We start from the raw sequence: 16,639 nt of genomic DNA, 5'->3' as shown, positions 1-16,639 counted from the left end.
TTTGAACTTTTATGGTTATAGCCTCAGAAATGTCAGGGCACCTGTGGGTGTGTTGCTTCGTTTATGCTAATGTATTACAAGGAGTGTATGCTAAGGTTCAAGGTCCACTGGAAGTTGAATCCTCTGCCCTCTTGGACCTAGTTGGTGCTACTCAGTTTTGTCATGTCCTAGGTCTATGTCATTCTTTCCTAGGTTATGCCCTGCCCCCTTTCCTCCTATTCCATTCACACCACTTTCACTTGTTGAAAGATAGGATTCTCTACTGTATCGACAAAACGCCGGGAAAGCACCTCCCTTCCCCTACCCCTGGCAGAGGTAATGTGGTGAAGGCCAAATTTCCCTAATTTTAGAGGTAGCATTATCTTCTAAGAGTGTCTATGATGTTCTTACCATTATCATTTAAAAAGTCCTTCCATGCAAACAAATGGAATTGCATTTAAGGGGTGATTAAAACGGAATGGGGTGTGTGGTGCTTGTCTAAATGTAATCTAACTAGGCTATTCATTTAGTGATGAGTCTAATTACTAGCTCTATAATTACACTACTCAAGAAAATTGTTTTAGTGATGGTTTTATTAAACTAACTGGAGACAATTTTTGTGCCAACATGAGCAGAACAAATGGAATTTAATTTCAAGGGGCAAAGGAAGGTTACCCTGGAGAAGAAAACCTCATGAGCTGGACTGTGGATTTGAAAATTGGTTCAGCGAGAAGTAAAGTTGGAAAAGAAATGGGATTATAGTGCAGGAGAGATTTAGGTAGCCATTAAGCAAAACTTCTGACTCAGATTTTCAAGGACTTTGCAAAGCAAGCTTCCTAAGCTCTAACTCTCAGATTTAAGTGGGTCTACGATGATTCTTTCTTGCTTATTTGACATGAAATCCAACTCCAAGTGTGGTCCCCAGACCAGCATCAGCATAATCTGGGAGCTTGTTAGAAATTTAGCATCTCAGGCTGAATCCGAACCCACATTTTAAATGAGTTTTCCAGGCAAACATTTTATTTTTGTTTGTTTGTTTGTTGTTGTTGTTGTTTTTAATTTATTTATTTTTTAATTGAAGGATAATTGCCTTACAGAATTTTGTTGTATTATGTCAAACATCAATTTGAGAAAGACTGGCATAAATGACCAGCTTGTGGTTGCAAATTGAAATTTTAATTTTTTCCTGTTTTTAAATGCAACATATGCTCAGTAAAGAAAAAAGAACATGTGCCCAATAATATATGCAGGAAAAAACCACCTGTAATCTTTTCACTTGGCGAGAACACCTGTTAAAATTTTGGTGATTTCTCTTCCAGGCTGTTATGTATATATATATATTATATATATTTTTTACATTTTAAACTCAGCCTATAAATACACTTTTACCTTTTTTTTTCCATTTAATGTTATAAATATTTTCTAACTTCTAACAAAGTCTTGTTGACATTTGTCTGCATCCTACCTTATGAAGATACTAATCCCTTGTTTAAAATTGAATCTTTTTTTGTTGTCATAATTAGAAATAATCCTTTGGTGAAAGAATTCATATTTAAACTTTTAAATTCTTTCATTAGGGAAGATCCCTAGAATATAAACATATTTAAAGCTCTTGATCAGAATGATCTCTTCTAATCATAGTATTTCTTGAAATAAGGTAAATTTGTAATGAAGCCTTTAAACTCAATTTCCTGAAATCTGGGTGGAGGGAATAGGGTGCTAATTTGTTAAATGGTTGGTGTTCCTGCTAATGTAATGTCTTGTGAATGTTCACTCAGCCCCTTAAGGATGAGTCTGTTACACTGACAGGATGATCAGGTTAGAAGTACAAAAAGACTTTATTTTTTAAAATAAATTTATTTATTTTAATTGGAGGCTAATTACTTTACAGTATTGTAGTGGTTTTGCCATACACTGACATGAATCTGCCACGGGTGTACATGTGTTCCCCATCTTGAACCCCCCTCCCACCTCCCTCCCCATCCCATCCCTCTGGATCATCCCAGCCCCGAGCATCCTGTATCCTGCATTAAACATGGACTGATATGTTTATATGATATTATACATGTTTCAATGCCATTCTCCCAAATCATCCCACCCTCGCCCTCTCCCACAGAGTCCAAAAGACTGTTCTAACATCTGTGTCTCTTTTGCTGTCTCGCATACAAGGTTATCGTTACCAGCTTTCTAAATTCCATATATATGTGTTAGTGAATGGGAAAGACTAGAGATCTCTTCAAGAAAATTAGAGATACCAAGGGAACATTTCATGCAAAGATGGGCTTGATAAAGGACAGAAATGGTATGGACCTAACAGAAGCAGAAGATATTAAGAAGAGGTGGCAAGAATACACGGAAGAACTGTGCAAAAAAGATCTTCACAACCCAGATAATCATGATAATGTGATCACTAATTTAGAGCCAGACATCTTGGAAAGTGAAGTCAAGTGGGCCTTAGAAAGCATCACTATGAACAAAGCCAGTGGAGGTGATGGAATTCCAATTGAGCTGTTTCAAATCCTGAAAGATGATGCTGTGAAAGTGCTGCACTCAAAATGCCAGCAACTTTGGAAAACTCAGCAGTGGCCACAGGACTGGAAAAGGTCAGTTTTCATTCCAATCCCAAAGAAAGGCAATGCAAAAGAATGCTCAAACTACCGCACAGGTACACTCATCTCACATGCTAGTAAAGTAATGCTCAAAATTCTCCAAGCCAGGCTTCAGCAATACGTGAACCGTGAACTCCCTGATGTTCAATCTGGTTTTAGAAAAGGCAGAGGAACCAGAGATCAAATTGCCAACATCCGCTGGGTCATGGAAAAAGCAAGAGAGTTCCAGAGAAACATCTATTTCTGCTTTATTGACTATGCCAAAGCCTTTGACTGTGTGGATCACAATAAACTGTGGACAATTCTGAAAGAGATGGGAATACCAGACCACCCGACCTGCCTCTTGAGAAATCTGTATGCAGGTCAGGAAGCAACAGTTAGAACTGGACATGGAACAACAGACTGGTTCCAAATAGGAAAAGGAGTACGTCAAGTCTGTATATTGTCACCCTGCTTATTTAACTTCTATGCAGAGTACATCATGAGAAACGCTGGACTGGAAGAAACACAAGCTGGAATCAAGATTGCCGGGAGAAATATCAATAACCTCAAATATGCAGATGACACCACCCTTATGACAGAAAGTGAAGAGGAGCTTAAAAGCCTCTTGATGAAAGTGAAAGAGGAGAGTGAAAAAGTTGGCCTAAAGCTCAACATTCAGAAAACGAAGATCATGGCATCTGGTCCCATCACTTCATGGGAAATAGATGGGGAAACAGTGGAAACAGTGTCAGACTTTATTCTTGGGGGGCTCCAAAATCACTGCAGATGGTGATTGCAGCCATGAAATTAAAAGACGCTTACTCCTTGGAAGAAAAGGTATGACCAACCTAGATAGTATATTCAAAAGCAGAGACATTACTTTGCCGACTAAGGTCCATCTAGGCAAGGCTATGGTTTTTCCTGTGGTCATGTATGGATGTGAGAGTTGGACTGTGAAGAAGGCTGAGTGCCGAAGAATTGATGCTTTTGAACTGTGGTATTGGAGAAGAGTCTTGAGAGTCCCTTGGACTGCAAGGAGATCCAACCAGTCCATTCTGAAGGAGATCAACCCTGGGATTTCTTTGGAAGGAATGATGCTGAAGCTGAAGCTCCAGTACTTTGGTCACCTCATGCGAAGAGTTGACTCATTGGAAAAGACCCTGATGCTGGGAGGGATTGGGGGCAGGAGGAGAAGGGGACGACCGAGGATGAGATGGCTGGAAGGGATCACGGACTCGATGGATGTAAGTCTGAGTGAACTCCGGGAGTTGGTGATGGACAGGGAGGCCTGGCATGCTGCAATTCACGGGGTCGCAAAGAGTCAGACACGACTGAGCGACTGAACTGAACTATACTGTATTGGGGTGTTTTTCTTTCTGGCTTACTTCACTCTGTATAATCGGCTCCAGTTTCATCCACCTCATTAGAACTGATTCAAATGTATTCTTTTTAATGGCTGAGTAATACTCCATTGTGTATATGTACCACAGCTTTCTCATCCATTCATCTGCTGATGGACATCTAGGGTGCTTCCATGTCCTGGCTATTATAAACAGTGCTGTGATGAACATTGGGGTACACGTGTCTCTTTCAATTCCTGTTTTCTTGGTGTGCATGCCCAGAAGTGGGATTGTTGGGTCATATGGCAGTTCTATTTCCAGTTTTTTAAGGAATCTCCACACTGTTCTCCATAGTGGCCGTACTAGTTTGCATTCCCACCAACAGTGTAAGAGGGTTCCCTTTTCTCCACACCCTCTCCAGCATTTATTGCTTGTAGACTTTTGGATAGCAGCCATTCTGACTGGCGTGAAATGGCACCTCATTGCGGTTTTGATTTGCATTTCTCTGATAATGAGTGATGTTGACTTTAATCCGTGGACCCACACTGCACTGGTTTTAAGTTCTGCTTGGATCCCAGGATCGTGTGACATGACATAAGTTATTATTTGACCTGTTTGGGCAATAATCATGAGTATTTATAAAATTGTGTTAATAATGCCGCCTTCACTGAGTTAATGAGCGCGTCTTAAGAGAGATCAAAGCTCCTAGCACAAAGCATCGGGTCTGCCACAGGAAGCAGACAATGTTCCATAGATGCAAATAGTACTCGTTTCCCTCTTTTTATCAGTGAGTTGTCCCCATACCTAATGTTCAAATGCCCAGAGAAGTGGCAGATTGATTTCTACAGGAAACAGAATCATCCCTGAAAACCACGTCTTTAAAAATGTGTTGAACTTCACTTAGAGAAATTCAGCTTGGTTTCACTTTCTTCAGTTAACACAAAATATTTGCAGGCGAATTCATTACCAGCTGAGCCACACGGGGAGCCCAAGAATCCTGGAGTGGGAAGCCTATCCCTTCTCCAGCAGATCTCCCCAATCCAGGAATCAAACTGGGGTCTCCTGCATTGCAGGCAGATTCTTTACAAACTGAGATATCAGGGAAGCCTATTCCAGCAGTAACAACATAGATAACCCACTGTGGGATGCTGCCCTTCAGCTGACAGATAGGCCTGTGGCAGCCACTCTAGATCAGTCAATACAATGCCATAGCAGGCTGTCCAGGAGGCTATCATTAGAGTGGGTTACACTGAGCCAAAAAAGAGATCCCAGCACAAGATAGCCCAGCAAGCAGAGTTTCTCTCTTCCTTTGCCTATGGCGGTTCTAGGTCACTCAGGATAGGAGGGTGGGCCTGGGCTCTGTCATCTATGCAGGGACTCAGGCTAATGGATGCTGAATGTTATTTTGCAATTTGAGGCATTAAAGCAGTGGAAGTGATGTTTCTGAGAGATAATCCTTAAGTTCCTCAAATCAGGCTCAGTCTGGGGCTTTGTGAGCTTCCCAGGGGCTCAGTGGTAAAGAATCTGCCTGCAATGCAGGAGACACAGGAGATGCTGGTTCAATCCCTGGGTCTGGAAGATCCTCTGGAGAAGGAAATGGCAACCCACTCCAGTGTTCTTGCCTGGGAAATCCCATGGACAGAGGAGCCTAGAGGGCCACAGTCCATCGGATCTCCATGAGGTGACACGATTGAGCATGGGCACACACACTTGGGGCTTTGGCGTAGGACTAGAACCCTTTCCAAGCAGCCTATGGCTTTTGGTGACTCATTATCTTTTTAGGGCAAGGTCAAGGGAAAACTGGTAAACTTGAATATAGATACAATTCATTTTTGGTCCTATAGGCTTGAAAAAACCTAAAAAGGGCCATTTACACTATCTGGTTGACACCCTCATTTAATGACTGGGAAAACCAAGGCCTAATAACATTAACACCTTGTCCTTCATTCTCCAGGGGCCCAGCGCCCTTCCAATGTCTTCATCCTCCTGCTTATTAAGACCTGCACTCCGTAATTTGTCACATTCAAAGTATTCTGAGCCACTAAATCATAATCTCATATTGATAATTTAAAATAGGATATTTTTCATCTGAAACAAATGAAGCTCTTGGGACTTCCCTGGCAGCCTAGTGGTTAAGTCTCCTCACTGTCAATGCAGGTGGTACGGTTTCAATCCCTGGTCTGGGAACTAAGACCCCAGATATATGCAAAAAAAAAAAAAAGCTATCATGCACTTTTGCAGGCAGTGTTGACAGGCCAAAAGAGATAGTATTGGATGGTACTTGGTGGAGGGTAGGTTATGGGCTTCCCAGGTGGCCTTAGTGGTAAAGAACCCTCCTGCCAATGCAGGAGACATAAGAGACACGGGTTCGATCCCTGGGCTGGGAAGAGCCCCTGGAGGAAAGCATGGCAACCCACTCCAGTAATCTTGCCTGGAGAATCCCTGGGACACAGGAGCCTGGTTGGCTAGAGTCCATAGGGTCTCACAGAGTGAGACATGAGTGAGCAACTTAGCAGGCACACACAGCGGAGGGTATAAGGGGGACCTTGCCAGTTCCTCAAAATCATATCTCATAGCATATGCTTCCCACCCTTTCTCTCATTATGGTACCCATTGAAAATGGGAATATTTGTCAAGCAGGTTGGCATAAGTAAGAGACTTCTCACTCTGGACACAACTATCTAGGGGCTCGGACTGCCCCAGCATCCACCCCACTCCCTACCCCCCACTCCCACCGCTCTAAGCAGACACAACCCTCCTACCCACAGCACACCAGCCTGGAAGGAAGTGCCCTGGTAGACCACCACTACTTCACCTGCTCATGCAGAACATCTTCCTTAGCCCACTGTGGTAGACTAAGTGGCCTTAATTCCTGGAGGCATGCGATCCTTTGCTGCTTATCTGGAACTAAATATGGAGTTAGTTGGAAGGCTGAGAGATAATCCAATCAAAGCCGTGGCCTGCCTGCTGGACCTCCCGACAGGACTGTTTTCAGAGATCATGGATGTTCATTTCTGAGTGGACTCTCTTCCCAGAAAGCTATGATTATTCGAAACAAGATTTATGAAGTGTAGAAATTCCAGGGTAACTAGGTCAGCTCTTTGTGGATCATGCAGCATTATTTGCTACCACGGTTTTTCCCCAGCTTTATACCTAGTTCAATTTTAAACTACTCAAGAGATGGTGAAATGCATTTGACGTCACTGAGCTGTGTATTCATCCACGCAACCACGCAGCAGGGGCTGTTTGTCCTGCCCATCTGGAAAGCAAACGACCAAAAGACACAAACTAAATACGAAGGGAACAGATGCCTGGAAAAATGACAGTGAGTGCTCATTCAGTAGTAAAAGACAACACAACAGACTTCGACTGCAGATAAGCTGAACTGTGATGATTAATTTAGCTAAGCAAGATTCAAGATTCACTTGGAAGTCAAACTCAAGATTCACTAGGAAGTCAATCTCAAAGACTCAACAAGTACTTTATTTTACTAGCATATGTTAATTTCACGTCGTTTTTCAGGAGAGATTACTTCCCGGGTAAAACTACTGTGCTTTTTATACAGCTCTGGCATTTTTTCCTACCCAGTCTTTAGAGGTGTAGATTCCCGCCCCCCACCTCCCCAATGGAAAAATAGCTCTGGGGGAGTAAGAGCCCAAAGACCTCAGAGCTGTTTTCTCTGGCTGCTGTCAGTACACTAAATTGCCTGCTCAAATGTATCCTTCTCCACCCCAGACAGGCTTCCCTGGTGGCTCAGTGGTAAAGACACCATCTTCCAAAGCAGGAGACTGATTTGATCCCGGTCAGGATGATCCCCGAGAGAAGGAAATGGCAACCCTTTCCAGTAATCTTACCTGGGAAATCCCATGGACAGAGGAGCCTGGCAGGCTATAGTACCTGTGCTGGCAAAGGCTATAGTATGTGTGGCCACAAAGAGTTAGATACAACTTAGCAACTAAACAAAAATAACACCTCAGACAATGAACTCCTTCTTGGCAGCAAGGATGGTGTGTTGTTCATCTCCGTCGCATCAGAAACCTCAGAAACCTCAGAAATCACCCATCAGGCACTCAAATATTAATTGAATAAATTAATGAAAAAAATGAGAACTGTCTTTTAAAAAGTTACCATTGTGATTGTTAAAAAATAGTTAGATATAATTTTAAGTGCTTGATTTCAATCATGGAGCCTTAGGAATTGGTAGGATCTTTTCTAATTCCCCATCTTTATATCAAATTATATTCACAAGAAGTGGAGGCCACGTTGTACTGGGGTCTCTCATTTGTAAGTGGTTAAAAGCTGTCAAACATAAGTGTAAAATAAAAATTAAATTTGTAAAAGCTGTATCTATGTGAGAGAAAATAGACATGATTTTTTGAATATGCCATAAATGAAAATAGTATTGTTCCTTCCTTGAAGGTTCTTTTTAATCAGGTCTAGAAAGAGTCCCTAATCAAAGGTATTTCTGAGAGTTTACTTTCTATTTGACTCAGTTTAGCGTAGATGAAAATGTTGCAGGAAGGGGGACCCCTTCCAGGACCTGAAATTGGGCTCTTGTCTAACACTCAGAAATGAATTGTCCGAGGAGACACATGTGCTGACAAAGCAAGAGATTTTATTGGGAAAGGGTGCCGGGGCGGAGAGCAGGAGGTTAAGGGAACCCAGGAGAATTGCTCTGTCACGTGGCTTGCAGTCTCAGGTTTTATGATGATGGGATTAGTTTCCAGGTTGTCCTTAGCCAATCATTTTGACTCAGAGGCCTTCCTGGTGGTGCACCCCTTGTTCAGCCAAGATGGATGCCAGAGAGAAGGATTCTGGGAGGTGGTTGGACAAGTGGTGTCTCCTTTTGACCTTTCCCGAACTCTTCTGGTTGGTGGAGGCTTATTAGTTCCCTGTTCCTTACCAGGACCTTTTGTCGTAAAACAGCTCATGCAAATGGTTACTGTGGTGCCTGGCCAGGGTGGATGGTTTCAATCAGCGTGCTTCCCCTAACAAAAACACTTGAGTTAATTTCAGGAAATTGGTTCTCTCTGTTACTAAGTTTTTCTGTGACCTTCTATATATGCAGAATAGGTTATTAATCATCAGTAGTAATTGATCTTAATTACTTATTAATATCTATTATGTTATTAATTATAAGTAATTAGTCAATTGTTAATATGAATTGTTAATGAGAATAATGTATTTGTTACTAAATAAAAGGTCATGTTATTTAATTCAAAAACATTTACAAATATTTATTCAAATAAATTGCAATATTATGTATCCAAAGCATTGTATTCCATGAGCCAAACTTTTTTAAATATATAATTTCGTTTGTTTATATTTGGTCTTTGCTGCTGCTGCCCCAGTTCTAGCAAGACAGGGCTGCTCATTACCATGGCTTCTCTCGCTGCAGAGCACAGACTCTAGGCGTGCAGGCTTCAGTAGTGACAGCATGTGGGCTCCGTCAGTGTGGCCCACGGGCCGGCTTGCCACGTGCCGTGTGGGATCTTCCTGGACCAAGGATTGAACCCGTGTCCCGTGCACTGGCAGAGGAAGGTTCATTGCAGGGCCCCGCAAGGAGACACTGTCTCACTCCCTAAAAGCCTTGAGTTCCCCGAAGAGTTTTGGCAAAGCAAAAACCCTTTCAAAAGCAAGGTAAGGGAGGGGGTCTCAGGGTTTCTGATCAGCTTGTGCACAGGTCTCTGATGGGCTGATTGGCGACTCAGCAGGGTGGTGTCACACGGGTTAACATCATTAGCCTTTAGGCTCCAGGAGGCCTGGGGCCATGTGTTCATGGTCTTCGAGTAGTTAACATCTTTCATTGTTGGAGAGGGGGAGGGTTTGTACATCTGCAAAACAACTCAGGGACAGTGCATGGAGTGCTATTATCTAGGTGCCTCAGAGGGGTGCTAAAGCAGAGGAGGCGGGAAAAGGCCTGTCCCCTCCGTGGGGTTCTGCTCAGTTACAATATTAGTTCAATTGATTGAATGAAATAAACTTGGACTTCCAAAGGCCTACAGACCTCAGTTTGAGAGACTCATTTTTTTACTTGTTGTTTGGTTCATATCCACGTTGTTACCCCCCTGTCATCAGCAGGCTGAGAAAGCATGGTTACCAGGCATGCTCATCAGCCTCCCTTCTGCTCGGGTTCACTCCCACCTCACATTCCTCCCCTGGGTTTGCCCCCCAAGGTCACCCCTGCTGAGTGACCACCTGCCTCCCTACACATCCTTTCAGGACCTTGAAAGGCCATTCTCCTCCTACTCAGGCCTGCAGTGCTGCTTTCCAGGGAGAAATTCATTCTCTACTCTTCTCCTCTTTGTTTTCTACCCCCAAGCACTTTGCCGACTTTGCACTTAGATACTGATGAGTCCCAAATATATTTCCCAGGGGTATATCTCTTTTCCGATTCTCAGACATGTGGCTATGACAGCTTATTGGATATTTGCATGTAGAAACCTGAAAGGTTTTAATTTTTTAAAGCCTTTTTGAATTTGTTACAATATTGCTTCTGTTTTAAGTTTTTTATGGCTACAAGGCATGTGGGATCTTAGCCATCCTACCAGGGATCAAACTGACGCCCCCTGCAAAGTCTTAATTACTTAATTCCCTGAAAGGAGTCTTAATAACCTGTATATACAAGTCAGTCTAGACACTGAGCCCAAGACCCAGATCTCCTCCACTCACCTCCCCGTTTCCCGTTAGTGTCGCTCCTAATGGGAAGTCTCCTCCTCGACCCGTCTTGAGGCCCAGAAAACTCGAAGCCATCCAGAAGCTGCTGTCATCCTCTGTCTGTTTCTTAGCCAGCCTCTCTCAGGTTTTTCTCAAATACATACCACTTTCCCATCCACACTGCTGCCGCACGGTTCCTTATTTCTTGCCCAGGTTTGCTCAATACCTGTCTAATTGTTTCCTTTTCATCTTAAGCGACCCTGTCCAGTCTTTCCAAAGCTTACCCTGTCTCTGTTTCTGAAATCCTGCCAGCCTGGGACCTATGGGCACATTTCTCGTGTATGTTCCAGGCTAGTCCTACCACGTTAGTATCCATCTTCCATTGACTTCAGATATGTTTTGCTGATAACACCTTCATCAGAACTTGAAGACTTCCTAGAGATGCACAATCGTGACTTTCCGTCTAACTGCCTGGCATGCCCCCAGGACATGTGGCTAACTGCCTACTTGTGAATCACTTCGTTAGTATTTTCCTCATGGGTAGTGCTGGATCAAGTCCAATTAAAGAGTTTAATAAAGGACTAACCACTGATTTAAACAAATTTATGAGATTAACATTGAACCGATGAGTTTAAGTCTGAAGACGTCAGTCCCCCAAATTATTCATCTGTGTTGCTTACTAAAGAGACTATTAAAAATAACATGGAGGAAGGCAGCTTCGTGAAAATGATGGAAATTAGATGGGCTCATTTCGAGTCTCAAAGCATCCCTGTCTGTCCCATGGGAGGTTGTTACACAACCCACTTTGGCTCTCATTTAGCTCAACTGATGACCTGGACCTACACAATAATCTATAACACATGCTCAGGAAATCTAAATTTGTGGAGTTCTTTAGAACTTACTAGCTTTGATCACAGGCTTCCCAGGTGGCACAGTGGTAAAGAATCTGCCTGCCATCGAGGAGACGCAGGGGAGACTCAGGTTCGATCCCTGGATCAGAGTAGGAAATAGCAACCCACTCCACTATTCTTGCCCGGAAAATTCCATGGGCAGAGGAGCCTGGCTGGCTTCAGTCTATAGATTGCAAAGAGTCGGACACGACTGAGCATACATGCCCAGAGCTTCAATCAACTTTCACCAAAACTTTATTATGTTAGGAAATAAAGGATCAAAAAGTCAATTCTGATTTACTGGGGAATGTATTAGTACGTTATTTTTCCCCAAAATCAAATTTACCTTTCTAATGATGATTTATTGGGGTTATTGTAAAATTAGTTAACATGTTTTAATTTTATGGAAGTAATAGTTGATTTACAATGTTATGTGAATTTCCCCTGTACAGCAAAGTAATGCAGTTATACATATATACATATTCTTTTTCATATTTTTTTCCATTAGGGTTTATCACAGGATATTGAATGATTTCCCCGTGCTATAAAGTAGGACCTTGTTTATCCACTCTATAGATAATAGTTTGCATCTGCTAATCCCAAACTCCCAATCCATCCGCCTCATCTGCTCCTACACCTTGGCAACCACAACTCTGCTCTCTATTAGTTAATATGTTTTTAACAGACACTCACTGATGACATAGTGGTAAAGCCAGAAGTTATGCTTGGCCACAGAAAACACTGAGCCTTCAGTGAGAAAAGTCCACAGGTGAACAATTGATTATTGGCATTATGGAATGATAACAAATCCCTTCAAAACTGAAAGGAGAGCAAAGTATATTTCACATTGTGGAGGGAGCGTAAAGTTCCTGCAATGATGAGCTGTTACCCCGAGTCTTGACAGTATCTTGGTCTCCAGGAGAGCACCATTGCATCCTCTGCCAAGACACACACTCTATATTTCCTCCCATTACATCTGCCCTGAAGGCTGACAAAACCCAGAGCAAATCCATCACCAGGCTGGAGTTAATCCAATAGACTTGCCTTCCGCTGCTGGAAATCAGGCCCCACATCTGGGAAGGCAGTGCTTGTTACAACGAATGAGATCACACATTTGACCATCTTATTAGAATCCTCTTCTGAAGTTCATGAGTGGGGAGCGAGGTTAAGTTGAGATTAAATGGAAATCCCTTCCTCTGTGCTGATTGCTATATCTGATAACACACTTGACTTGGTGCATTTCAGTTGCCTGGTACTCAAAGTCCAGCTCGATTAGGAAATAACTGCTATAATTCTAGAAAAGATTCAATGCTGGGGAAATAAATGAGATTAATAGTCTTTGACTTGAGTTCATTCACATCAGTTCAACCCCAGCCATCCATCAGGTTCTAAGAACCAGGGACTTCCCTGGTGGTCCGACAGTTAAGACTGTGATTTCACTGCAGGGGACAAGGGCTCAGTCCCTGGTTGGGCAATTGAGATCCCACATGCCATGTGGTACAGTTCCCCCCCATCCCCCCCAAAAAAGGAATTAGGCTGTGAAGGAAGCTTCCTTCCACATAGCCCATTGCTTGATGAAGACAAAGCAGCCCAGTTTGAAAAATCACACTAATCAGCAGCTTAGACTTCATGGTATCTTCTGGACATGACTTCTAAGGTCTAACTTTACACTGGTCACCTTTTCTACTAAAAGAGAACCTCTGATTTCAATAATAACCCTAGAGTTAAAGCTCAGATTGACTGATACTCAACCCATGTCAAAAGTGTAATTGAGATAAATAGTATTTGAGAGATAATTTGAAGAGCAAGTTTAGCATCCTTATTGGTTACAGGGGCCAAGCAGAACATTAAAACTAATGCTGCCTGGCTTACATGAACTTAGCCACTTTACAAATGCCATGCTCCCACTTGCACCAACAGTTGGTATTAAAAGACACTTTCACAAAGTTCTTTTATTTATCCCAGTTCTGTAAAGTTTATCTTTTCCTTATATAAGTAATTCATACTCCTTGTAGACATTTTGGAGGCTGCAGGAAAGGGGAAAAAAAGAAAACTACCCTGGATCATTTCATTTCACAGCCAGGATGGTTTATTCCTACTCTTTCTTTGTTTCATGAGATTATTTTTAGAACAGCATGACAAGATAATAAACATAATTTGCAAAGTATGTTTCTTTTTTCTAGAAAAATTGTGCTGAGGACATTGTTCATGTTATGTTCTGCCCTTTATATCAGAGTCTACACAATTTCCTCACAGAATGTAAGATTGTGAGGGAATGATCTCTTCTTACAAGTTAGTATGGTTTCTTTTCTCTTTATCTTTTATTCCCCTTTTCTCTTTCCAGTTATGAGAGTTGGTCCATAAGTGGTAAAAAAGGTAGGGATCCTGTGAGTGGACATCTAGCTATGTTAGATAAATTTTATCTTTTAAGCTCCCCTATTCTTCCCCAGGAATGGAATTCTAGTTGAGCTATTTCAAATCTTGAAGGATGATGCTGTGAAAGTGCTGCACTCAATATGCCAGCAACTTTGGAAAACTCAGCAGTGGCCACAGGACTGGAAAAGGTCAGTTTTCATTCCAATCCCAAAGAAAGGCAATGCAAAAGGATGCTCAAACTACTGCACAATTGTACTCATCTCACACACTAGTAAAGTAATGCTCAAAATTCTCTAAGCCAGGCTTCAGCAATACATGAACCGTGAACTCCCTGACGTTCAAGCTTTTTTTAGAAAAGGCAGAGGAACCAGAGATCAGATTGCCAATATCTGCTGGATCATGGAAAAAGCAAGAAAGTTCCAGAAAAACATCTATTTCTGCTTTATTGACTATGCCAAAGCCTTTGACTGTGTGGATCACAATAAACTGTGGACAATTCTGAAAGAGATAGGAAGACCAGAACACCTGACCTGCCTCTTGAGAAACCTATATGCAGGTCAGGAAGCAACAGTTAGAACTGAAGGTGGAACAACAGACTGGTTCCAAATAGGAAAAGGAGTACGTCAAGGCTGTATATTGTCACCCTGCTTATTTAACTTCTATGCAGAGTACCTCATGAGAAACACTGGGCTGGAAGAAACACAAGCTGGAATCAAGATTGCCGGGAGAAATATCAATCACCTCAGATATGCAGATGACACCACCCTTATGGCAGAAAGTGAAGAGGAGCTAAAAAGCCTCTTGATGAAAGTGAAAGTGGAGAGTTAAAAAGTTAACTTAAAGCTCAACATTCAGAAAATGAAGATCATGACATCTGGTCCCATCACTTCATGGGAAATAGATGGGGAAACAGTGGAAACAGTGTCAGACTTTATTTTGGGGGGGCTCCAAAATCACTGCAGATGGTGACTGCAGCCATAAAATTAAAAGATGCTTACTCCTTGGAAGAAAAATTATGACCAACCTAGATAGCATATTCAAAAGCAGAGACATTACTTTGCCGACTAAGGTCCATCTAGTCAAGGCTATGGTTTTTCCAGTGGTCATGTATGGGTGTGAGAATCGGACTGTGAAGAAAGCTGAGCACCGAAGAATCGATGCTTTTGAACTGTGGTGTTGGAGAAGAGTCTTGAGAGTCCCTTGGACTGCAAGGAGATCCAACCAGTCCATCCTAAAGGAGATCAGCCCTGGGATTTCTTTGGAAGGAATGATGCTAAAGCTGAAACTCCAATACTTTGGCGACCTCATGCAAAGAGTTGACTCATTGGAAAAGACTCTGATGCTGGGAGGGATTGGGGGCAGGAGGAGAAGGCGACGACAGAGGATGAGATGGCTGGATGGCATCACCGACTCGATGGACATGAGTTTGGGCAAACTCTGGGAGTTGGTGATGGACAGGGTGGCCTGGCGTGCTGTGATTCATGAGGTCGCAGAGTTGGATAGGACTGAGCAACTGAGTGAGTGAATTGAATTGAATTGATTCTTTCCCAGGCTTCCCTGGTAGCTCAGTGGTAAAGAACCTGCCTGCCAATGCAGGAGACCTGGGTTTGATCCCTGGGTTGTCAGGAAGATCCCCTGGAGAAGGAAATGTCAACCCACTCCAGTATTCTTGCCTGAAAAATTCCATGGACAGAGGAGCCTAGTGGGCTTCAGTCCATTGGGTCGCAAAAAGTTGGACATGACTGGAGCAAATAAACAGTAGCAATATTTTCCCCAGGATAATAGGAAAACTTGATGGGTGTGAATAAATACCGTTGGCAGTCTTTTGAGAAATAATGCTGACAGGAGAAGCACTGGAAGTCTTGATAAGGACATATTTTGAGTTTTTTTGTTTTTTGGTTGTCCTGGGTCTTCGTTTTTGCTGCCCACGATTTCTCTCTCTGCAGTGAGTGAACAGGGCTTACTTTTCATTGTGGAGCAGTTTCAATAGTTGTGGTGCATGGGCTTAGTTGCTCCAAGACACGTGGAATCTTCCCAAACCAGGGATCAAACCTGTCCCTCTGCATTGGCAGGCAGACTCTCATCTACTGTGTCGCTAGGGACACAGTAAATATTTCCCTTGAGTAAATATTTTTTTTAAAGGTATGTGGGGAGGGGGTGGAAATCATTATACTGTAGACATGTAACCCCATCTTTTCGTTGTTGTGCAGTCGCTCAGTCATGACTCTCAGCGACCCCATGGACTGCAACACAGCAGGCTTCCCTGTCCTTCCCTATCTCCTGGAGTTTGTCAAACTGATGTCCATTGAGTCAATGATCTGCAAGCAGATCACTAAACGGGGATACTGGAGCACTCTAAGGCAAATGAAGTGATTGCTAAGGTCATAGAAATGGGTGGGCTAGTGGGACTCCTGCCTCCTGACATGGCACCTCTGTGTGCATCAGATACACACAGCTAACATGGTCCTAAAGGTCCATGCCTGCGTGAACAGGCGTGAACAGTGGAAATCATAAAATTGTTCCCCTTCCTTTCAGTCCTGGGTATTAGTTGCTCAGTCATGTCTGACTCTGCAATCCCATGGACTATATAGCCCACCAGGCTCCTCTGTCCATGGAATTTCGCAGGCAAGAAAACTAGAGTGGGTTGCCATTCTCTTCTCCGGGGGATCTTCCTGATCCAGGGATTGAACCCGGGTCTCCCACATTGCAGGTGGAGTCTTTACCACTGAGCCACCAGGGAAGCTATGTACACTATTGATACTGTGTATGAAATAGATAACTAAATGAGAACCTATGTATATTACAG

This window comes from Oryx dammah, unplaced genomic scaffold, assembly GCF_014754425.2.
Source record: "Oryx dammah isolate SB20612 unplaced genomic scaffold, SCBI_Odam_1.1 HiC_scaffold_10, whole genome shotgun sequence".
Taxonomy (NCBI): Eukaryota; Metazoa; Chordata; class Mammalia; order Artiodactyla; family Bovidae; genus Oryx; species Oryx dammah.
Note: the sequence above shows the minus strand (reverse complement) of the source record.